Genomic DNA, 25,860 nt, shown 5'->3' on the forward strand with positions numbered 1-25,860 from the left:
TCTGCAAGTGGTGGAAAGTGGGTACTTTTTGTTTTCTCAGTTCTACTTTTACTGACTTGCCAAATTTTTCACAAGATTACCTGAGCACTTACTCTGGGCAAAGCACAGCTCTAAGTGTTTCACATGTGTTAGTCCATTTGTGCTGCTATAACAAAATACCACAGACTGAATAATGTATAAAGAACAGAAATTTACTTCTCATGGTTCTGAAGGCTGGAACGTCCAAGACGGAGGTGCTGGTGGGTTTGGTGTCCAGTAAGGGCTCCTCTCTTGGCTTCCAAGATGGTGACTTGTTGCTTTCTCTGGAGGGGTCTTCTACGGCAGAAGGAATGGAAAGGCCAAAAGGGCCTAAACTAGTTCCCGCCAGGCCTTTTATAAGGCACTAATCTATTCTAATCCACTGGGATTTAATCACATCCCCAAATGCCTCATCTCTCAATGCCATTGATATGGTTTCGCTGTGTCCCCACCCAAATCTCACCTTAAATTTTAATAATTCCCATGTGTCAAGGGCAGGTGGAGATAATTGAATCATAGAGGCAATTTCTCTCACACTGTTCTCGTGATAGTGAATAAGTCTTATTAATTGAATCACAGGGGCAATTTCTGTCATACTCTTCCCGTGGTAGTGAATAAGTCTCATGAGATCTGATGGTTTTATAAATAGGAGTTCCCCTCCACAAGCTCTCTTGCCTGCTGCCATGTAAGACGTGCCTTTCTCCTCCTTTGCCTTCTGCCATGATTATGAGGCCTCCCCAGCCATGTGAAACTGTGAGTCCATTAAACCACTTTTTCTTTATAAATTACCCAGTCTTGGGTATGTCTTTATTAGCAGTGTGAGAACAGACTAACACAGCCATCAAAGTGGGATTAAGCTGCTACATGGATTTTAGAGGAGACACATTTAAACCATAGCAACATATATTAATTTATTTCTCTCTCGCAGAGGCCATTTTACTTAGGTGGTTTATTGTTGCCATTTTACAGATGGAAAAAAGAAGAGAGAGTGAGAACAAGTAACCTGCCCACGGCTCTATCCTTGGTAAGTGAGGTAGCCAAGATTCTGAAGCAGGCTTCTGACTCCAGAGTGCTCCTAACCACCAGTCTACACCGCCTCTTTACATACACATCACTTCGAAATAAGAAAAAAGTTCATTTTAAAGAACTTAATTTTGCCAGACAAATAATTTGACAAAATATGATATTTACTTTAGAATACATTATTCATACATGTTATGGATTTAGTCTTCATGCAGCCCAATATAGTATCTGAAAAATATTAGATTTCTATGGCTTGTTTTGATTTTTCTGAAATACTATTTCTTTCGAATTTCTTTGGTGAAAGTAACTTCTAAAAATACAAATCCAGATTTACCCTCTAAACAAACACAAAGGACATAAATCTTATTATATTAAAATAAATGTACTTCTAAAGCATATTTGGGTGAGGATATATTGAAATATGTCTCTGCAATTCATATCTGGAAATGGCCCTGTGGAGAAGAGAATTACAGGATGAGTAGGTAATGAGGACCGACTTCTACTTATTTAAGAATCATAAGGTTTCATTAAATTCCAAGGTTTACTTCATTTTCTATCTTCTTTAAACATCAAGTTTAAGAATTTGAACCAAAAAGTAGAAGAAAATAATTATTTATTTAAAAATATATTTAATCTAACATCATAAGTGAAGCATAGCAAAGTCTTAAAAAAAATAATTGCGGCAAATTGGTCTGAGAGTCCACCATTATGACAGATTACAATGACCAAGGGCATTCGCCTCTGTCAATTGATATTCTAATGTCTTCATTCAGCAAATATTTACTGGACATCTTCCATCGTGCCAGCCACGGATCTAAGATTTAAAAGCATTTCGCAAATTCTTTTTGAATTGCCTACTCAGTCCAGGAGTTTGAGGTTAAATAAAGAGTCTACAGATGTTTAGACCTAAGGAAACCAGACATCAGGGATATGTTGAACCTTCCAGTGTCAACCCTGGACAAAGCTTTCTTTTGAAAAGGTAGATGGGAAGCATAAAGAATTCTCCTTGAAAAATCTTGGTAGACGATGGCACAAAGTAGATGAGGGTTTGGATGGTGATGGGGGGAGAAGCCTAGCAACTGAGTTTATGAAAGATTCTGGGAAAGCCTTACCCATTCAATGTGCCAGAAATTAACCTAAAATAAGTGGCACCATTCAAGCAATGACATTTTGAGAATTAAAACATAGCCAAGTCTGAAAGCAGGACACACCCTCACTAACTCAGGAGAACCTTGACATGAAACAATGCCCCCCTGCCTTTCCTCTTGCTTCTCTTTGCCTGTTTGTTTAATCAAATTACGCTGCAGCCATCCTACAACTGCATAGTGATTTCTGAAAGGACTCCACTGGAGTTCATTCCATTTGCATCAGTCAAAGAATCTGTCTTTCCCTTCAAATTGCCTTCCCTATAGCCTTCAAAATTGGAACAAGGGATGGCTTTTGTCTTCCAGCCTTACCAGGAAGATGAAAGTGAAACAGTTCCCTTCTCTCTGCAGCCAGTCGGCACATGATGATCTGCCCAGGAAACTGTAGGTATATTGTAAACTATTACTGCTCTGCAGATAAAAAATGGTTGTGGTGAGATGCCAAGAAGTCTTTATTTGTATATATATATTTTTATATTTATATTTATATATATTTATATATCTAAACATATACATTTATATATAATTATATATTTATATATAAATACATACATTTATATATATAAATATATACATTTATATATAATTATATTTTTATATAATTATATTTATATATAAAATGTATTTTATATATAATATATAAATATATTTATATATATTTATTTATATATTTATATATAATATATAAAATGTATTTTATATATAATATATAAATATATTTATATATATTTATTTATATATTTATATATATAAATATATTTATATATATTTATTTATATATTTATATATATAAATATATTTATATATATTTATTTATATATTTATATATATAAATATATTTATATATATTTATTTATATATTTATATATATAAATATATTTATATATATTTATTTATATATTTATATATAATATATAAATATATTTATATATATTTATTTATATATTTATATATTTATTTTTATATATTTATATATTTATTTTTATATATTTATATATTTATTTATATATATTTATATATACATTTATATATTTATTTATACATATATTTTATATATATTTTATATATATTTATACTTATATTTTATATACATTTATATGTATATTTTATATATATTTATATATATTATATATATTTATATATTTTATATATTTATATATTATATATTAATATATATTTTATATATAAATATATATTATATATTTCATATATATTAATATATATTATATATATTTTATATATATATATTTTATATATATTTATATATTTTTTAATATATATTTATTTTTTATATATTTATATATATATTTATATATTTATAAATATAAAGTCTTTATATATCTGGTTTCCTCTCAATCTCTCTCTTTCCTTTTTTCTTTTCTTCTTTCCCATTTTCCTTCCTTCTCTCCTTCCTTGCTCCAGATTTAACATTAAAACTCACATGATGCCACAAGTTTGAGCACAACATGTCTAAGAACAAGTTCTTAGGAGATGCGCCTGGGCCCCAAGAAGCACAATGATGATATGCTCCTGGGCCTGGAATCTCAAGGCTCAAGGAGCTCCATGGTCCTGACCCAGGTGATGAGGAGGAAAGCTCTCCACTCCATCAGGCCTCTAATTCCACACCTGGAAAAAAGAAAGACGAATTGGACCAGAGTCTCCCCAAGTCTCCTCTCGTTCTTACCTTGTAGTTCTAGAATAATGGAATGTTGGGAGCCCACGAAAGCTGCCTTCCTCCAACAAATGTGCACTGGGGTAGACCCCTCCTTCTTTCCACCCTGCTGGGTTGTACTCAGAAGCATCTCTGCTCTTGGCTCTCCTTAACCATGCTATGGCCAACCACACCCTCCCTGAAGGATGGTGGTATGAGTCGCTCACCATCAACAGCTCCCACCTTCCTCTTGGGTTCTTCAGCAGCTTCTTAAAGTCCCTGGCAAGAGGAGAGAGAACCTAATACTTATGCATCAATGTAATGGGTATATAGGAATGAGATGTAATTACCTTTATACATTCATAATTTAATCCTCCCAGCAGCCCAACGAAAGCCAATCAACCATTCATGGATCCAACAAATATTTCAGAGCTTATTTCTTGTGTGGTTGGCAGTGGGGCCTGCGTCTCCAATGGGGACACTGTAGAGCTGAACTGCCATCCAGGAGGTGACTCTCAACCAGGAAACAGGAAACAAGAGAGCATACAAACACAAAGATAGCAGGAAGGGAGGTGCACTTAAATTAAATGAAGGGGCACCTCAAAGGGAAGGGGCATTAAGTAAGAGACCTGAGGGGTTGAGGAAACCAACATTGCAGGTGAGGGTACAGGCCAAGGACTCAGGGAGCCTGGTGATCTCAGGCTCAAAACCTTAGTGTGGCTGGAACTAAGGGGGAAAAAAACCATGATAACATCCCCAAGGTAGGCAGGGCCTCAGATGCTGGGCAGCAAATGTGGGTTTTATCCTGAGTACAAAGAGCAGTCATGTGCCAAGGAGCCCAGTGCTGCTTCCACTGCAAATATCTAAGTTCCAAGAGCCCCTCAACCCTTCTCCTCCCTGGACAAAGATCCACCTCAAGCTACTTCTCATATCATTCGCTTGCATGTCGCTGACTCTCAAGCATGCTCCTGGTCATATCCAGGACTTGTTCTTCAAGCCTTATCTTTTATTGTAGCACAAAACCTTTTGGCCTCCGTTATGCAAATTCAAGATACCAGTCATTTGAGGAAGAAGTAGAGAAGGGAGGGGAAACAGGGTCATCTTCCCCAGCTGCCCTAACTCGTTTCTGCAAAAGACTAATGTGTTTCCAAAGTCTCCAAGCACAAGAGCTCCCAAGCAATTACTTTAGGGAAGCCAATGATAAACTTCCATTGAATTGCTGGGTTTATGAAACGATAGTGTTTCCACAAGTGTAGACTGCAGAAGTTTTGAGAGGTATCAAAACTTATTACATAAAGGTTTGGCAATATGGAGTTTATAGAAATTAAGTAGGTCTCTTGACTATAGGACTTCTCAGACCCTTAATCGGCAACTGCAGGGCAGGAGTCTCTGGATCATCATGGCAGCTATGTTGGTCCCATGCCCCTGGACTCTGCTGGTCTGCTTTCTCGTCTCTATCTAGAGTACTATATAAGTACTAGGAAGGCAGAGATTGTATCTTAAATATTGCATGTCTTGAATGGTGTCTCAAGCATAGTGAGATCTCAATTATTAACAAATACTTATTAATAAATAAATGAAGGAGTCACCAGCAGGTGATTATTTTCCAAACTTCTCATATTTTTTTCATGGAACACATCTTTGGACTCTTCTTCTAAAGAACAGACCCCTTAGGAATGCTTCTAAGGAATGCTGCTTCAGGAAAAAATGACAACAAAACTATGATGTGTACAGGTTCTTTACCTAATATGGAAGAACCTAGAATTCATTATTATATTTGGTACTTTTTTCTTGTAGGGAACTTGTGTCCTCTAAAATTTATTTAAACTAAAAATGTCATCGTCATCATCAGTCAAGATAGCCATCTTGCTTTGTTTCTCTGTCCCTGTCTCTCTCTCTCTCTCATTCTCTCTCTGTCTCTCTCATTCTCTCTCTCTCTGTCTCTCTCTCTCATTCTCTCTCTGTCTCTCTCATTCTCTCTCTCTCTGTCTCTCTCTCTCATTCTCTCTCTGTCTCTCTCATTCTCTCTCTCTCTGTCTCTCTCTCTCTCATTCTCTCTCTCTCATTCTCTCTCTCATTCTCTGTCTCTCTCTCTGTGTCTCTCTGTCTCTCTGTCTCTCTCTCATTCTCTCTCTCTGTCTCTGTCTCTCTCTCTGTCTCTCTGTCTCTCTCTGTCTCTGTCTCTCTCTCTGTCTGTCTCTGTCTGTCTGTCTCTCTCTCTGTCTCTCTCTGTCTCTGTCTCTCTCTCACTGTCTCTCTGTCTCTCTCTGTCTCTCTGTCTCTGTCTCTGTCTCTCTGTCTGTCTCTGTCTCTGTCTCTGTCTGTCTCTGTCTCTCTCTCTCATTCTCTCATTCTCTGTCTCTTCCACACACACTCACCTACACAATGATGCATGGCCATAATCATTAAAAATTATTTTCAGATTAGAAAATTCAGAGAAGAAAACAACTATTGGGAATCCCACCAGTTAAAATGTTGGCATTTTTCTTTCTCCTGGTCTTCCTTCTTTGCTTTTTGTTCTGAAATCATGCTTTTTTTTTTTTTTTTTTTTTTTTTTTTTTTTTCTGAGACAGAGTCTCACTGTGTCTCCCAGGCTGGAGTGCAGTGGCGCGATGTCGGCTCACAGCAACCTCTGCCTCCTGGGTTCAAGTGATTCTCCTGCCTCAGCCTCCTGAGTAGCTGGGATCACAGGTGCGTGGTACCACACCTGGCTAATTTTTGTGTTTTCGGTAGAGACGGGGTTTCACCATACTGGCCGGGCTGGTCTTGAACTCCTGACATCGTGATCCATCCTCCTCGTCCTCCCAAAGTGCTGAGATGACAGGCATGAGCCACCACGCCCAGCCCCAAATCACGCTTTTCATGCACACACTGGACATGCCATGGGAGGGATCTACCAGATACTTTCCTCCCTTCTCTCAGAAGCCCGGTGTGCTCTACATGCCCGCAGCCCCATTCTTGGGCCAATCCAAAGCGGCTCCTTTTGCATGAGGAACTGACCAGAGGCACGCTGGAGCCACTGAGCCAAGCTGGCTTGAGCTTCCTGCATACCTGGGCATCTCAAAGGCTGGAAGCTGCTCTTGAGAGTGAATTTCCTATAAGCTAAAACCCTCCCACTGCAAAAAGATCCGTCTTTTTCCCACCACGGTAAAAAAACGTAATTCCTTTTCCTTCTTTCTTATTCTGAGTATAGTATAATGTCTTTAAAAGCTGTTGCAAAAGTAACTGCTCGATATGTCACTCCAGGACACTAATTGTTTAGTGGGAACACACATTTCCTGAATTCATTGCAGGGTTATAGGTCAGTCGATTTATTATTATTTGTGCAAAAGTAAATGGCTTTTGAAGCGAAGCTGCTTCCTGGCAACAGAGGACGATCCCAGCCCTCGGAGTGTGCGTCTGCAGCTTACGACCAGACGCATCCCGGGACAGGGCTGTGGTCCTTCACAGCACCTGACTGGGTCTGGCTCTCTCACATTGCACACTTCGCAAAGACCTGAACAACTGAGGCAGGTGAGTGTTCGGGCATTTTTCCTACTCACTCTTTTTTTTTTTTTTTTTTTTTGTGAGACGGAGTCTCGCTCTGTCGCCTAGGCTGGAGTGCAGTGGCGCGATCTCGGCTCACTGCAAGCTCTGCGTCCCGGGTTCACGCCATTCTCCTGCCTCAACCTCCCGGGTAGCTGGGACTACAGGTGCCCACCACCATGCCCGGCTAATTTTTTTTTTTGTATTTTTAGTAGAGACGGGTTTCACCGTGTTAGCCAGGATGGTCTCGATCTCCTGACCTCATGATCCACCTGCCTCGGCCTACCAAAGTGCTGGGATTACAGGTGTGAGCCACTGCGCCCGGCCCCTGCTCACTCTTGACAGAGTGAACAAGCACTCTTCCCCCCTCCCCAAAACACTGAATCCCAGCATTCCCAACGTGCAAGCAAGCCTTTCACAGAAAAGCGTTACAATCTTATAATTAAATTAGGTGCTTGTGGGAAACAGCACAATTAAAACCAGAAAATAATTTAGGAAGATTAAACCCATTAAGGTAGGACTTTTCTTCTTTAGTGGAGAGGAAATACAATTAGGTGAACTAACTTATTAAAAACACCTACACAGATATCTAAACATCTCCCAAATGCACTGAAATGCTTTGCTCCCTGTGAGGCAGAAAGACTCCACTTCCTTTTCTCCCAAATCAAATTAGAAAGCCCAACTCAATGATTCCCCAGGAGAAATATTTACACCTCAAAATAGATTGAAGGAAATTTAATCTGAAGCTGCCCAGAAATTACTACAGAACTAAGTTATTTCCATCATTTTAGGGTGGTAAGCTCATGATTTCATGATAAGAGCACCCATTCTATCACCTAAATTTATATAAACCTTAAAGAATAAACACAGGGGTAGAGATCTACTTTTCAGGATATGGACAGAAAAGTTCTTGTGGTCTTATGTAATTACAATATAAAGATGGGTATAGATATGACCTGACACATTATACAATAGATTATTTAGGTATAATGTAGACTTAATGGGCAGGGCACAGTGGCTCATACCTGTAATCCCAGCACTTTGGGAGGCTGAGGCAGGTGGATTGATTACCTAAGGTAAGGAGTTCGAGACCAGCCTTGCCAACATGGTGAAACTCCGTCTCTACTAAAACTACAAAATTCGTCAGGCGTGGTGGTGCATACCCATAGTCCCAGCTACTCAGGAGGCTGAGGCAGGAGAATCGCTTGAATCCGGGAGGCAGAGTTTGCAGTGAGCTGAGATCACGCCATTGCATTCCGCCTGGGTGACAGAGCAAGACTCTGTCTCATAAACAAACAAAAAAAGAACAAAAACAAACAACCAAAAAATCCTTAATGAACATGTATGTTTAACGATATATATAGGAACAGTTATAGCCAGATGTTCTCAGAGTTTGACGGTTGGAGAAATATGACAGTGATTAAAAGCTTCACCTTTGGAGTCAGATGAACTTGGATCTAACATGGCCATAAGCATGTTAAATCTGTCTCTAAATTTTAGTCTCCACATCTGTAAAATGGAGATTCTAGAACCACCATTGAGGAATGTTATGGGGACTGGATAAGGCCATACCTATTGTTTGCTCAGCAGTGCCCTGGTACTTAGGAAATGCCCATAGTCACTATTTTAAATAGTAAAAAGAAGCTGGGCACAGTGGCTCATACCTGTAATCCCAGTAGTTGGGAAGCTGAGGCAGGAGGATCACTTGAGCCCAGGAGTTCAAGATCAGCCTGGGCAACATAGTGAGACTTTGTCTCCACCAAAAAATTTAAAAATTAGCTGAGTATGGTGGCATGTACCTGTAGTCCCAGTTGCTCTGGAGGCTGAGGTGGGAGGATTGCTTGAGCCCAGGAGGTTGAAGCTGCAGTGAGCCATGATTGTGCCATTGCACTCCAGCCTGGGAGACAGAGCGAGACCCTGTTTCAAAATAATAAATAAATAAATAATAAAAATAATAGTTCCCACATCCCAAGCTCCTACTATATGCCAGGCACTGTCGTAAATGTTTTATCTACATTACCTCATTCAACCCTCATGGTGATCTTGTGAGCAGGTATATTTAATTCCACACACATGTTACAAAAGAGGAAATTGAGGCACAAAACATTTCGGTAATGTGCTGATATGGTATGGCTCTGTGTCCCCACCCAAATCTCATCTTGAATTGTAATCCTCTTGTGTCAAGGGAGGGGCCTGGTGGGAGGTGATTGGATCATGGGGACGGTTTCCTCCATGCTGTTCTTGTGATAGTAAGTGAGTTCTCATGAGATCTGATGGTTTTAAAAGTGGCATTTTCTCCTTCGCTCTCTCTCTCTCTCTCCTGCCACCGTGTAAAACATGCCTGCTTCCCCTTTGCCTTCCACCATGATTATAAGTTTCCTGAGGCCTTCCCAGCTTTGTGGAACTGTGAGTCAATCAGACCTCTTTTCTTTCTAAATTACCCAGTCTCAGACAATCCTTTATACCAGTGTGAGACTGGACTATTACACTCACCAGTGTCATACGTCCAGTACGTGGCTAGGCCTGCATAGAAACCCCTCATTCCTGAACCACATGATAAGAGCTTAGATCATTTCTTTGGTAGGTGGGAAAGGTGGTCTCCAGAGCAAGGAAGCAGCACTAGTACCCCAGTTCGCGACCACATTTCAAAAAGCAGTGTCATGTACTCCTGTCATCACTGTTAGATAATAAAGGTATGCAGTCTTTGCTTTGGTCCCATGTGCGGAAATTTCAGATGGAAGCTGAACCAGACTTAGAAACATAGGACAAGTCACCAATGCCTAGAAAGATGCTTTAGTAGTGTACATCTCCCTCAGTTCATTCTCACATTGCTATAAAGAAATACCGGAGACTGGGTAATTTATAAAGAAAAGAGGTTTCATTGGCTCACCGTTCCACAGTCTGCACAGGAAGCATGGCAGCATCTGCTCCACTCCGGAGGAGGCCTCAGGAAACTTTCAATCACGGCAGAAGGCAAAAGGGAAGCAAGCACATTGTATGTGGCAGGGACATGTGGAGGAGGGGGGTGGTGCTAAACACTTTTAAACAACCAAATCTCGTGAGAACTCACTCACTATACAGTGCCAAAGAGGGATGGTGCTAAACCATTCATGAGAACTCCACCTCCATGACCCATTCGCCTCCCACCAGGTCCCACCTTCAACACTGGGGATTACAATTCAACATGAGATTTGGGTGGGGACACAGACACAAACCGTATCAACATCATAGGATGAGAAGAAGCAGCCAGGCATTTTTTGAACTACTCTTGATAAATTCTTTACAGATAAATAAAACACTTTAATGTTTGGAACGTTTAAATCACAGTGTATGAAACGAATGTTAGTTTCTCCATTTCTTTTTATTTCCCTGTACTGTACATTTATAACTGACGCTAAGACAACCTTGAATGTTTGGACAAAATGGTTTAAAGGTCACAGAACACTCACAAATTTCCCGTTAATTATTAAAACTGTTTTGCCCAGTTTCAGCTTGCACCGTCAGTTTTATGGCCCTGCTGTAAGGTGTAAATGCTATATTTGTTAAGTGTCTATACATGTGGAGTGTGTTCATTTCCTACAAGGCTGATCACAATGCTAGATGAAAGTGTGCCCCTCCCCTGCTCCTCAGACCCTGGTGGATTCTGCTTCTCCATGCATTCTGGGCTGGCTTCCATCTCCAGAAGTGATTCTTCTCCTGTGCTCCCCTTCCTTACACTCCCTAGTAATGGCTTAGCTACACAACCTTCCTGCCTCTCAGTCTCGTTCTTGCCTCCACTTCCTCCTGAAGCTCCTGAAACAAACCGAGGCTATTCTTTTTTTTTTTTTTTTTTTTTTTTGAGATGGAGTCTTACTCTGTTGCCCAGGCTGGAGTGCAGTGGCGCAATCTTGACTTGCTGCAACCTCTGCCTCCCAGGTTCAAGCAATCCTCCCACCTCAGCCTCCTGAGTAACTGGAGTACAGCCACATGCCACCACACCTGGCTAATTTTTGTATTTTTAGTAGAGATGAGGTTTCACCATGTTGGCTAGGCTGGTCTCAAATTCTTGACCTCAGATGATCCGCCCCCTTCAGCCACCCAAAGTGCTGGGATTACAGGCATGAGCCACGTGCCCAGCTCCATGCTGTTCTCAACACTCTTCTATTCCATGACAATAAGAGCTAACCTGTCGAGTGCATGCTTGCTTGTAAGTCATTTTAGCCTCACCCTCACAAACTCTGTCAAGCAGGGTGATACTAGTATCACTCCCATTTGGCAGAAGAAACTGAGGCACAGAGAAAGTAGGTCACTTGTTCAGGCCACCAGAAAGTGTCAAGGCAGGCTTCAGACCCAGGTGGCCTGGCTTCTGAACCTGCGGACTGGACCGGCCCACCTGGGTGCCCTTCTGTGGTCCTTGCCTGCAGTCATTTTTGCTATTGGGCCCAAGGGCACAAGCTAGTCATGAGACTTCCAAAAAATATTTAAAATTGGGGAAAGGAAAAATACAGATACTCTCCAGAATATGAAAACTGCAAAAACAAAACCAATCCATTTAAGTAAGTGTGTACACAATATAATATTTATGGCCTTTAAAAATAACTAAATTTGGTTTTTAAAAATTTCCATTCTATTATAAAAATAACACGACTTCGAAAGCATTCCCTAGTGTACAGGTTAATTGGCTAGACATCATAGCCAAACACAGGATAACTTACGTTTGTGTTTTGTTTGCTTTTTTGTTTTTTGTGTGAGATGGAGTTTCGCTCTTGTCACCCAGGCTGGAGTGCAGTGGCGTGATCTCGGCTCACTGCAACCTCCGCCTCCTAGGTTCAAGGGATTCTCCTGTCTCAGCCTCCTGAGTTGCTGGGATTACAGGCACACGCCACCACGCCTGGCTAATTTTTTGTATTTTTAGTAGAGACAAGGTTTCACCATATTGGTCAGGCTGGCCTTGAACTCCTGACCTCAGGTGATCCACCCGTCTCGGCCTCCCAAAGTGTTGAGATTATAGGCGTGAGGCACCACGTCCAGCCTACTTATGTTTTTAAATAAATTGATAAAATCATTTCAAATTATTTTATGCCCAAATACATATGCATGTGATGTGAAATGTGGTTGCCTTTTCAAATGTGTGACTTGATATAGGCAGGGGTCTCAGCTTTAAGAAAAAGGAGAAACCAAGTCCTCAACATGGTCTTATCTTTCCCTGGGCCCATAGCTCCTGTGTAGATGGTCCCAGACCAATTACAACCGGATCTGCATGTCCAGCTCCTGCCGGGGACCACCCCAGCTGCACCTCTCCAGACAGCAGGGACAGGCTCGGGCACCTTGTCCAAGGCAGAAAGACATCAGAGCTAAGGCTGCCTGGATTCAAACTGTCATTCTCCTGCCGAGTAAAAAGATGACCTTGGGGGCTTACTTAACCTTGCTGATCTCAGACATGCCTGCTTCAAGGGGCTGTTTGTGAAGATTGCCTACCTGAAAGGAAGAAGCTGGGGCAAAATTAATCCAAGCAGATAATTTATTTGGCCAAGCTTGAGGATTGCAACCCGAGAGCATAGATTCAAGTTGTCCTGAATCTACACTCCAAAGAGCGCAGGTAGACGTGGATTTTTAAAAACAAGAAAAGAGGCAGGGAGTTGGCTGCTACAAAGTTGTTTGCCAGGAATTCTCATTGGTGTACACAAACAACATTGAAGAGCAATTGGTTATACATGGTTAAGCTATAGGTTGTGGGTTACAGCGTCCCCTGTGGCATTATTAGGTTAATCTACAGCTATCTGTGGCAATAGCAATAGTTTAAAGAGATGAACACACAGCTCAAAGTGGGAAAGTGGAGAATGGTTGCTGTCTCATTTTAATGCCTCTGTGGGCCTGATAATTTGAAAGGGCTCACGTTCCTCACATGAAAGTTCTTTTCTTTCCTCTGGATTGAGTTCACACATGGCACATGGAGTATGACGTGTACATTCATTCACTCAAAACAAAAAACAAAACAAAAAAATAGCTCCAGGCAGTGGCTCATGCGTGTCATCCCGTACTTTGGGAGGCCAAGGCAGGAGGATCTCTTCAGGCCAGGAGTTGGAGACCAGCCCGGACAATATAGCGAGATCTCATCTCTATTAAAAAAAAGTTTTTTTTTAATTAGCCAGGCGTGGTAGTGTGTGCCTGTGGTCCCAGCTGCTTGGGATGCTGAGGTGGGAGGATCAATTGAGTCCAAGAATTTGAGGCTGCAGTGAGCTGAGATTGTACCACTGCACTCCAGCCTGGATGATCAAGCAAGATCCTGTCACAAAAACAAACAAACAAACAAACAAAACTATGCAGCAGCAACTATGTGCTGGGCCCTGTTCTGGACCCTGGGATACAGCTGCAAACAAAGGTCCTGCTCTTATGGAGCTCACATCTTGTGAGGGAGAAGCAGGAGATGGAGATGTAACGTGCTCAGGGTGATGAGTGCTGAGGAAAGAAGTGAGCTGGAGAAACGGATTGGGACACGGGAAGGCATCACTGACGCGGGGTATATGAGTGACATAGCTTGGATTTGTGTCGCTGCCCAAATCTCATGTGGAACTGGAAGAGGGGCCTGGTGGGAGGAGATTGGATCATGGGGGCAGATTTCCCCCGGCTGTTCTTGTGATAGTGAGTGAGTTCTCATGAGATCTGATGCTTTAAGTGTGTGTTGCGCTTCCCGGCCGGGCGTGGTGGCTCACACCTATAATCCCAGCACTTTGGGAGGCTGAGGCAGGTGGATCACGATGTCAGGAGATGGAGACCATCCTGGCCAACATGGTGAAACCCCGTCTCTACTAGAAATACAAATATAGCTGGGTGTGTTGGCGTGCACCTGTAATCCCAGCTACTCAGGAGGCTGAAGCAGGAGAATCGCTTGAACCTGGGAGGCGGAGATTGCAGTGAGCTGAGATCGCGCCACTGCGCTCCAGCCTCGCAACAGGGCGAGACTGTGTCAAAAAAAAAAAAAAGAGCGCGTGTGGCGCTTCTCTCCTTGTTCCCTCTCTCTCCTGCCACCGTGTGAAGAAGGCCCTTGCTTCCCCTTCTCCTTCCGCCATGGTTGTAAGTTTCCTGACGCCTCCCAGTCATGCTTCCTGTACAGCCTGCAGAACTGCGAGTCGATGAAATCCCTTTTCTCCACAAATTATCAAGTCTCAGGTAGTTCCTTACAGCAGCGTGGGAACAGACTCAAGCGCTGAAGCAAGCAAGGCCCTTAGCAAGGAGCAGGCTGGGAAGAGCATTCCAGGCAGAGGGAACAGCCGGGGCCAGGGCCTTGAGACAGACGTGAGCCAGGATATCTGAGGAACAGCAGAGAAGCCAGTGTGGCCGCAGCTAAATGTGGAACAATGTGTGAGTTCCCTGGGGCGGCCAAAACAAACACCACGGACGGGGGCCTTCAACCACAGACACCGATTTCCTCACAGCTCTGGAGGCGAAAAGTCCAAGAAAACTGCACGGAGTATCTATGAGGCCCTGATGGAGACCTGACCTGGTCCACACCCATGGCCTGGCAAGCTAGATGGGGTGAATTTTCACCTGCCACAGCCGCAAGTCAAAGCCACCGGCTTCTCTCTTCTCCCTCCCATTGCTCCTGACAGCCAGGGTTAATATTTTGCCTCATGTAAACAGGGAGGCACCCACCCGAGAATCTCCCCTCAGCCCACATAAGCTCTGCAGAGAGGGCTGTGTTGCTCCGGTTCCCACCTGGACATGAGCACTTTGAAGGGCAGCTTCCCTCCCGGGGTCTGGCTGAGCTCAGGGTAGGCGTCAGTCTGCATGGACTGGATGGAGGAAGGCTGTGCGTGGCAGGAGATGACACTGCCCTTGGGCTGTGTGGTTTCTCTCTGTTCCGAGCCCTGTTCCTCCACCTTAGCGAATAGCACCTCTCCATCCAGTTCTCATCTTTGAGAACGTTTCTTGGGATGAAAGCCACGATCTTGGATATCAACAACCTGGTTGCCAAGTTGTTTGCATTTTTGCCTCCTCTCCTTTCTGAAGGGAAAAGCTGTCCTTGTGTGGGGCCACTTCAGACCCCAGTGAGCAAAAGGAGTGATGTTTAGGGGAAGGCAGGGAGAGCAGAAACCTGCATATTCCACACCGTCTGTGGCTGGGTACTGGGATGGGCCTTTCTCATGGCCGATGGGATGGGAGAGGAGAGAGGTCTCCATCCAGCACCAGTTACATCACACACGTAAGCAACCTGGGGTATTAGTGGCTAGGAGTGCAGGTTCCAGATACAGACTTTGTCTCTGTATCTCTCAGATATAGTCTCTGCAGGATCCTGTTCCTCCCCTACCACTCATGAAGCCACTTTTCCCCCCAGGAGCCTTGGTGGCCTCCTGTCTAAAGTGGGGATGGTACACAAATCCGTGTCCTTGTGACGGTCCCATGAGAGAAGCAGACAGACCCTGTGCACACACGGGCCTGCAGGGAGAAACGCTCTACATGTGGCAACACCCCTTCCTCCCAGGATGGTCTCCTCTGCATTCCTGCTGTCACCCCAGTGTCCCACCTGATTCCCCAGGACACAGCTGACTAGAGATCAGCCCTGGACTAGAACCCACCCCCCCCCCCCGCCAGGGGTGGGCACGCTTTCTCGGAGGCCCCCATGCGGAGGCAAAATGGAAAACCACACCCAATACTCAACCTGCAGTGGGCCACTAATTCCCAAGGCAATTCTGCTGTTTGTATCTCTGGGAGAAATGCATTTCCTTTGTTTTCGAAAAAGCAGATGGCCAGGTGTCATTGGCAGAGGGGCTGCAGTGAGGGCAGTGAGGGAGAGCAGAGGAAATGAATGGACAGTGCAGAGGACAGGCCAGGTGGCCCACAACCAGGCAGACAGCTCACGTTGCCTTTTCTGGAAATAGGGACTGCATGACCAATCTGTGCCTGTGCCTCTCTGGCACACAATGGACAATTTCAGAAAACTTCAAAAGAAAAAGCCAAGTTGATTTTGCTAAAAATGTGAAGTTTCTCTCTCTCTCTCTGTCTCTATCTCTTTAATGCAATGCATAGTTTATCATTTTCTTGTCTTTAGGATTAATTAAAGACAGGGCTAAATTTGTTTAAACAAGCTCTAAAATATTAAAAAAGAAGAAGAAGGCAAAGTACATAGTGTTTCCAAGTCCAGGGAACATTCTGTTCCTGGGCTTCAGTTTATAACTGAATGTGCTTTACGTTTAGAAGACAAGCTATAGCTTGTAAAATGAACGTGGAAATAATCTAAAGTATGAGGCCTCCATTATTTATTATGTAATTGGAGAAAATTCTGGCTGGGAGAAATCTTTAGCTGAAAGCCAAGATGATCCCTACTCAATTGTTCTTAAACAAAATTAACATGTATCTATTTCTTTGATAATATTTCACTGGCAGGCAGTTCCTCTTCTAGGCTGCTATGAGCAAATTGCCAAGTTGGGTGTCACCAGTATAATCATTATCATGGGAAACCGTCAGAGTTCCTTGGGCAAGGGAAGCAAACATTTCAAGTGTTGACATTTTAAGTAGGTTTTTTATAAAGTCTTACATTTAGAACTTTTGTTCTAAATTTAGAACTTTTCAGAACATGTTGTCTCCAAAATCAGTAATCATTCAACGACGTCCAAGACCATGTTTTTGAGATCCTTCTATACTCTAAAAGCATTTTGATAATATTATTCCATAAACTGCCCCTTTTTTATTAAATGCATATCACAATCTTTTCAGACTATGAATATGGTCCTGGTTCATTCAAGAGAAAGAAGCTCTGCCCAGTGCAGTGGCTCAGGCTATAATCCAATCACTTTCAGAGGCAGGAGGATCACTTGAGGCCAAGAATCGGAGACCAGCCTAGGGGGCAACAAAGTAAGACCCTATCTCTACAAAAATATTTAAAAGTTAGCCAGGGGTGGTGGCACATACCCTGTGGTCCTGCCTACTTAGGAGGCTGAGGCGGGAGGATCCCTTGATCCCAGGAGTTCAAGGCTGCAGTGAGCTATGATCATAGGACTGCACTCCATCCTGGGTGACAGAGCGAGATGCTGTCTCTTAAAAAAAAAAAGTCATTGGTGATGACTTTCTTTATTGCCTTTCATTAACAAAGTAATTTCCCCATAGATGCCTCCCTCCCGCCATCTAGGACTTGTGGAGGTCGAAAATCTCATGAATGAATGTTGACTTTTATAAAATGTTCTTCCTGCACCACTTGTGCCTTGAGAAGCTCTGTGGAGTGCAGGGTCATTCTCAACTTTCTTGAGGAAGGGATGTCTCCACCCCCAACTCCACTGTAGGCACCCTCTTCCCTTAAGCTGCTTTAATTTTTTTTCACTTAATATTCACTCAACTATATTCTTTACAAGAAAATAAATTCCAAGGGGACAGGGACTTTTCTGCCTTACTCACTTCTGTATCCAAGCTTTTAGAAAAGCACCTGGCACATGGTAGGTGCTCAATAAATATTTGTGGTGATACTTATTAAGAAATGGAGTGACAAAAGGCACTGTGAATTCATTAACATTAAAAATATTTTGTCTTATTGCATGCAATTAATGCTTACATATAAAAATGGTGGCATGTAAGTGTATGCGTTATTTAATCTCTGTTATAGGTTTCTGAACCCCTGGGAGTAACTCCAAGGATCAGAGATTAAGAACCACCTATATCAGGGGGAACAAGTACTAAATTGAAGTGCTGTAGACTGACTTGATTCTATTACAGGCTGAGCATCTTTTATTTGAAATGCTTGGGGCCAGAAGTGTTTTGGATTTCAGATTATTTTGGATTTTGGAATATTTGAATTATACTTACCAATTGAGCATCCCAAATCCAAACATCTGAAATCTAAATGTTCCAATGAACCTATCATTAAAGCATCTTGTCAGTACTCAGAAAATTTCAGATTTTGAAACATTTTGGATTTTTGGATTTGGGATGCTTAACCTGTACCTGCTAGGTAACTCTGAACAACACCACTTAATCTTCCCGAGCCTTGGTTTAATTGTGTGGCAGATGGGAGTAATAATAGCTGATTTACCTGCTCGACATAGCTGAAAATAGAATGATATGTACGTATGCAAATACATTTTGTAAACTACAAAGAACCATACACATATAGATTATTTTTGCTACTATAATAAAACATAGGTCTTGGGTCCGTAATCCCAGCAAAGCAGAGGACTGCTGCCTGCAGCTTTAGTCAATTTGATCACCATAGTCTATCATCACCATCATTAGAATAGAAACACTTACTCTCCCTGGGGTCTGTTGACCATCCCACGTGCGAAAAAACCCTATACAAATTTGCCCGGAATGTAGACTCCCCATTGGCCACAGTGGTAGTTTATTAGCTTCATGCTGTGTGGAGTCAATGACTCATAGAAGGCACATTTTTCACCTCTTAGCCTTGGCAGCAACGACCCGTTGCTCAAAATTTGCTAACAGGCTCCCTCAGCTATTTCCTGTTGTGTTGCAGTAACACCGCTTTTTCTTTAGGCCACATTAAATTTTAAAACACATTAGAAACATTTCATCTCTGGCCTTCCTCTTCTAGTCATTGCAAAAAAAAAAAAAGTGCTGTAGCAAACATAAGGATTATGATGATTGGTTAGTTTCCCTCCATTTTAACCAATGAAATGTGTTCCTTATCACTATGGTTACATAACAACTAGCTCCCACAGGTGGAATCCAGCCTCACCAAAGCACCTGGGATAGTTCATCTACTCCTGCTCACTGATTATATCTAAATCACCAACAATGACCCAAATAACTTCGTATTTTTAAAAGTTATAGAGGTTATGTTATTTTTAGCCACTTCTATTGTGAAATATACTTCACATACAGAAAACTGTGCAAATCAGAAATGTCTAGCTCAATGAATAGCACATAGATTTCCTTGCTCTTCTTCAGCTATACCCACCTAAGCATGACCCCTCAATACTATAGTTTACTTCTGTCTGGTTTTTTTTTTTTTTTTTTTTTTTGAGACGGAGTCTCGCTCTGTCGCCCAGGCTGGAGTGCAGTGGCGCGATCTCGGCTCACTGCAAGCTCCACCTCCCGGGTTCACGCCATTTTCCTGCCTCAGCCTGCCCAGTAGCTGGGACTACAGGCGCCTGCCACCACTCCCGGCTAATTTTTTTTTGTATTTTTTAGTAGAGACGGGGTTTCACTGTGTTAGCCAGGATGGTCTCGATCTCCTGACCTCGTGATCCACCCGCCTCGGCCTCCCAAAGTGTAGGGATTACAGGCGTGAGCCACCGCGCCCAGCCCCTGTCTGTTTTTTAAAGTATATAAATGGGATTCTGTGATATGTTTTCTCTAGTATCTGGCTTGTTTTGCACGTCATTCTGTTTATGAGGCTCATTCATGTTCATGTAACTGTGGTCCAATTTCTTCACTGCAGTGAAGTTGTTTATTATATTTAAAAAACCATTTTCATGAATCCATTTCATTGTTGATGGACAGTTGGGTTGTTTCCAGTCTAAAGCTGCTATACACACTGCTGCTGTGAAGATTGCTGTACAAGTCTCGTGCTAAAAATAGGCATGCTTTTCTGCTGAGTATCTACCTAGGAGTGGAATTACTATGAAAGAAGGAATGCACATCTTCACTTTAATAGATAATACCAAACCTCTTCCTTTAGTGACTAGAACCAAATGTATGATATGAGAGAGTTTCCATCACTCTCCATTGTCATCAGCCCCTGGCATGGATATTCCCTTTAATCTTAGCCACCTTGGTGAGTGTATTTGGAATCTCAATGTTTTAATTTGCACTTTTCTGATTACTTATGAGTCTGGGCCCCTTTCCCTATATTTATTGACCATTTGAATGTTGTTCTTTGCCAGGTATCTTCAAGTGTCATCCATTTCTGTCTTTTATTTTATTTTATTTATTTATGAATTGGGATCTCACTCTGTTGCCCAGGCTGGACCGCAGTGAAGCTCACTGCAACCTTAAACTCCAAGTGATCTTCCCTCCTCAGCCTACAGGCATGAGCCTTCATGCCTGGCTATTTGTAAAATTATTATTTTTTGTAGAGATGGGGGTCTTGCTATATTGCCCAGGCTTGTCTTGAACTCCCAGCTTCAAGCAATCCTCTCAACTTGGCCTCTCAAAATGCTGGGACTACAGACCATTTTTCTTTTTAAAATATTATTTGGGGAGATTTATTTATTTATTTATTTATGAGATGGAGTCTTGCTCTTTCACCCAGGCTGGAGTCCAGTGGCGCGATCTCGGCTCACTGCAAGCTCCACCTCCCGGGTTCACGCCATTCTCCTGCCTCAGCCTCCCGAGTAGCTGGGATTACAAGCTTGCATCACCACACCAGACTAAAACATACAATATACTGATTTCCATTTCCTTGGAAAGATTGTTGCTGGGACTATTTCTTATTAACTAGTTGCATTTCCTGTTTTGGTTTTTTTGTTGTTGTTGTTTAGGATTTTTAGTGTTTCCTTTTATTATTTTTTGAGAAAAGGTCTTGCTCTGTTACCTAGACTAGAGTGCAATAGCATGATCACAGCTCACTGCAGCCTCAACCTCCCAGGCTCAAGTGATTCTCCCACCTTAGCCTCCCGAGTAGCTGGGACCACAGGGTAAAGTAAAAGGTAAAGACTGACCAGGAAAGGGGATGGGAGTGGGGAGAAAAACCATATTAAACTGAATTATACCTTCCACCTTACCTTGTATTATGATCAAAAGAAATCCCTCTGCTGTCCTTTCCTCCTGACACTCTTCCCACAGGCATGCACCATCATGCCTGGCTAATTTTGTAAATTTTTTGTAGAAGCAGGGGTCCCACTATGTTGCCCAGGCTGGTATCGAACTCCTGTGCTCAAGTGAAGTGTTTTCAAAATGACATATTTCTATATCTTACAATTTTCCTGAGTTTTGGTGTTAATTAAATGTACAATTAAATCTTTTGGTTTTTAAAAATATAGATAACATCTTCCACTGTTTAATTCTATACTGTTTTTTAAAAAGAAAACCTGAAGAGTGCAAACCTGTAGAGTAAGAAAAGGGGAGGAATGAAATTTATCTTACTCCTCCTGCCAGATGCAGTTTGGTACATCTTAACACTAAATGCTCATTTTACTGAATTCTCACTTTAAGAATGTTCTATTATATTTTAAACTCTTTATAGGCATATTGATTTTGTGCTGAAGAGATTAAACAGCCCTCAAGAGTTTTAAGCAAATTCTCTTAGTCAGTAAATGCATTTCCTCTTTCATTCATGTCCCAATGCCCAGTCAACATTTTTTTGTGTGCCTGTATCACTTAACCAACAAAGATTTTGGAAACAATCTTTGGATAATACAATATTTGATTTCTCATAATGTGACCTAAAGATCCACATGATTTTGTTTTTTTGTCAGCCCATGCCACCCCATGGTTTGGAGGAAAGAGACCCCCCCAGCCCCCAGCCTTTTGAGGGGTGGGACTCCTGGAATTTTCGTCCCGTGCCTTCGTGGGGATTTCTCCTGTATTTATTATTTGTTCACCCGACACAGACTTGCAGAGCCTAACGCATTCCAGACACCGCGCTGAGTGCCAGGAATAAAGAAACATCTGTACCTGGTACAGTCTGGTTGGGGCAAGAAACCACCAACATGATAAGCAAATGAATGTATAATGTAACAGAACATGGCTTGTGCCCTGCAGAAAAATAAAGTAAAGGGTAAAGACTGACCAGGAAAGGGGATGGGAGTGGGGAGAAAAGCCATATTAAACTGAATTATACCTTCCACCTTACCTTGTATTATGATCAAAAGAAATCCCTCTGCTGTCCTTTCCTCTTGACAGTCTTCCCACACACACACAGGCACACACACACGCACGACTGTAAACCCCTGACAACAATGGTGACGTCTATCTCACCTTTGTGCACCCCCAAAGCTGAACACAGCTATGCATGACTGACACAATTTTGTTAAACCAAAGAAAATCTTTTCATGATGTCTCCATTAATTTCAAGTGGCCAACCAGCCATTCCTGGAAGTTTCTTGAATTCTCTGGAGATCGCTTCTGCCTTTAGGCATCTTCTGTCTACTCAGCGAGTAGTTCCTGGGGCTTTCCTAATGGCAGTTCTGCTTATCCGATATCTGCTGGATGTCGTTCAGAAAAATGACATTGGAGGCTGAGGCCTCAAACTTTAGCTCCATATTCTTGGTCAGGTTTCAGATTTTCACTTAAACACAGCCCTGTCTGCGATGCCAACAGACTTTAGCTCAATTTATTATCAGAGGGTGATCTGGCACTCCCATACAGCTCCGCAAATGCCTCTGACTATCTAATAACTCATCATTAAACACCACATTCCCTGAGAGGCTGTGGAGGCCAGGCAGGGAGGGCCTCTCCCTTCTAAAAAAAGGAGCCCCTTCCAGGGCTCACAACAAAATGTGAAGTTTGGCAAAAGATAAAAATAGAAGTCTTTGTTTCACACTTGTAAAAAGGCTCAAACTTTCACGTGTGCTTCTGTTTATATTAAATAAAAAGCCCATTTTTCTTGGGATAAAGGCATCTTAAGAAGAGTTGTAGGGAGAAGAGACTAGGTCCTTTCTTAACTGGAATTCAACTGATTAGACCCTGGCCAGACTCTCCAGTCAGACCCAGAAAGAGAAAACAGTGCCAATCCGAATGATTCAGCTCAATCCATTCAAAACAACAAATCATGAAATGGCATCATGGACAGGCATGTTACGATAAGACTCTGCTAACGTGGCTTTTGCTGCAAAGTGGGAAATGGTTCTGGGAACTTACAGCTTTAATAAGATCAAACAATGCATCAAATGGAGGTCTGAGATGGAGATCTGGGCTTCGACCTGCAGAAATAAGAATTGAGGCCTGTTGGGTGCTTTGCTGCTGGCAGTGCGCTCTCACGTGCCCTTTCCAGCTGGCTCTCACCTGATTCTCAGACACCTCTGAGAGCTAGGTGGTGTTCTCGTGTACATGTTAGAGATGAGGAAACCCAATCTCTGACAGCTGTCTATCCACCTGTTTGGAAGGGGCTGAACTGTGTTCCCCCCAAGCTCATCTGTTGAAGCTTTAACCCCCAGTACTTCAAAGCATGTCTTTATTCAGAGATAGTCTTTCAAGAGATAATTAAGATGCAGTGAAGTCATTAGCGTGGGCCGTAATCCGATCTGACTGGTGTCCTAACAGGAAGAGGAGATTAGAACACAGACATGACCATGTAAGGACACAGGGAGAAGGCGGCCGTCTGTAAGCCAAGGAGGGAGGCTCAGAAGAAACGAACCCTGCTCACACCTGGATCCCAGACTTCTAGCCTCCAGGATGGAGAAAATAAATGTTGTTGAAGCCGCCTACCCTATGGTACTTTATTATGGAAGCCCTAGCACACTAATACATTAAGATAAGTTCTCTGAGGGCAGAATGGGGCTTTTGCTATTTCAATGAAAGTTCTTCGGATTCTGCAAAGCTGACCTCATATTCTGTGATGATTTTGGTAGAAGGCACACAGGCCACCTGCTCACTCCCTGCTCCTCTCATTCCTCCTCACTTTCCCTCCTATTTTCATCATCTTCCGTCTCCCTTTCTCCTTCTTTCACTCCAGGGGGATATGTTTGCCGACCATCTGCAAAGTGCCTACTGTGTTTCACGTAAACGCTTTTAATTTACTTAACTCATGCTACTTATGTCATCATGATTTGACTCTTTTCCTTTTGGATAGTTTTCAAGATCAATCCTTGTTGCAAGATGAATATTTAACCTGTTATTTTTTTTTTTTTGGAGACAAGGTCTCGCTCTGTCGCTCAGGCAGGATTGCAGTGGCATGAACACAGCTCACTGCAGCCTCAAACTCCTGGGCTCAGGTGATCCTCCCACCTCAGCCTCGTGAGTAGCTGGGACTACAGGCATGCACCACCTCACACAGCTAATTTTATTTATTTTTTTAATAGAGATGGGGTCTTGCTATGTTGCCCAGGCTGGTCTTGAACTCCTGGCCTCAAGCAATTCTCCCACCTCAGTCTCCCAAAGAACTGAGATTACAGGTGTGGGCCACCACACCGGGCCTAACCTGTAACTTCTAATTGCTATCTCAACATTTCCGAAAATGCCTTTATTCTGCCTGTGCACTGGATTGATAGTTTCTATAGGTGTAGAAGCCCAGGTCGAAAACCACCTTCCTGCAGAAAGCCCCATCCTCTTGTCATTCCCAGAGTGGCTGCAGGGAAAGCTACAGCCATTCTGAGTCCTGAGTCTTCATGTGTTGCCTTTTTTCTTCTCCCTGGAAGCTTGTAAAATCTTCTTCCTGTCCTCACTGCTCTGAAATTGCACAGCAATGAGGCTTCGTGTAGGTCTATTTTTATCTCTTGTACTAGGCCCTTTAGACCTGCAAGCTGGTGTTATTCATTTCTGGAAAAGTTTCTTGAATTGTATTTTAAAGACTTACCAGCTTCTCTGTTCTCTCCTCCTGGAATTCATCTGGAAGCTGCATTTCCTGGTCTGGGCCTCCAATTTCATACATTCTCTCCCTTTTCTTTTCTCTTTTCACTTTGCTCTATTTTCTAATACAATTTTCCAGCCACGCCTTCTAATCCTTGTACTGGGTCTTTCATTTTGGCTATCATGTGACTTTCCCCAAGCTTGCCCAGTGCTTGTTATTTTCCAAATGTTGCTTTTTTATGGTCTCTCACTATTTTTTTTTTTTTCTTTTGAGACAGAGTCTTGCTCTGTCGCCCAGGCTAGAGTGCAGTGGCGCGATCTTGCTCACTGCGAGCTCCGCCTCTCGGGTTCACGCCATTCTCCTGCCTCAGCCTCCTGAGTAGCTGGGACTACAGGCGCCCGCCACCATGCCCGGCTAATTTTTTGTATTTTTAGTAGAGACGGGGTTTCACCGTGTTAGCCAGGATGGTCTCGATCTCCTGTATGGTCTCTCATTCTTGATGCATAGAAGAAAACTCATCTCATCTCTCTAAAGGTGTTAACAGTAGGTGTAGTCTCAGTTTCCTCCAGGTTTCTTTTGACTTTTATTTTTACTGAGATACAGTTCACATAAGATGAAATTTGGCCTTCTTGAGGATATTCACACAGCTGTGCAACCACCACCATCATTTATCCCAGCCTATTTTTATCACCTTAATAAGAAGCTCCATACCTGTTAATATTCATTCCCCATCTCCACCTCTCCCCAGCCCCTGGGAAGCACTAATCAATTTTTCCATGTCTATAGATTTGTCTATTCTGGAAATTTCATATAAATGACATCATACAACTTCTGGTCTTTTTTTTTTTTTTAAGATGGAATGTTGCTCTTGTTGCCCAGACTGGAGTACAGTGGCGTGGTCTCAGCTCACTGCAGCCTCCACCTCCTGGGTTCAAGCAATTCTCCTGCCTCAGCCTCCTGAGTAGCTGGGATTACAGGCATCCATTACCATGCCCGCCTAATTTTTTGTATTTTTAGTAGAGATGGGGTCTCACCATGTTGGCCAGGCTGGTCTCAAACTCCTGGCCTCAGGTGATCCGCCCGCCTCAGCCTCCCAAAGTGCTGGGATTACAGGCATGAGCCAC

General features: G+C 42.6%; 1 long non-coding RNA gene across 2 annotated transcripts in view; it reads right to left on the bottom strand.

Annotated features, from left to right (window-relative positions):
* Nucleotides 1–1,184: 1,184 nt before the first annotated feature.
* LOC101149050 (uncharacterized) overlaps nt 1,185–25,860 on the bottom strand; it is a 35,193-nt gene continuing 10,517 nt past the window's right edge. Inside the window, exons 2-7 of one of the 2 annotated variants that reach the window (XR_010132416.1) lie at nt 10,253–10,316; nt 9,162–9,279; nt 4,065–4,116; nt 3,628–3,812; nt 2,499–2,597; nt 1,185–1,493 (exon numbers count right to left, since the gene is read on the bottom strand). This is a non-coding gene — a long non-coding RNA (uncharacterized lncRNA). The remainder of the gene's footprint in view (nt 1,494–2,498; nt 2,598–3,627; nt 3,813–4,064; nt 4,117–9,161; nt 9,280–10,252; nt 10,317–25,860) is intronic. The other variant, XR_002003961.3, reaches the window with a different exon arrangement.

The sequence above is a fragment of the Gorilla gorilla genome, chromosome 22 (genome assembly GCF_029281585.2).
Source record: "Gorilla gorilla gorilla isolate KB3781 chromosome 22, NHGRI_mGorGor1-v2.1_pri, whole genome shotgun sequence".
Lineage (NCBI taxonomy): Eukaryota > Metazoa > Chordata > Mammalia > Primates > Hominidae > Gorilla > Gorilla gorilla.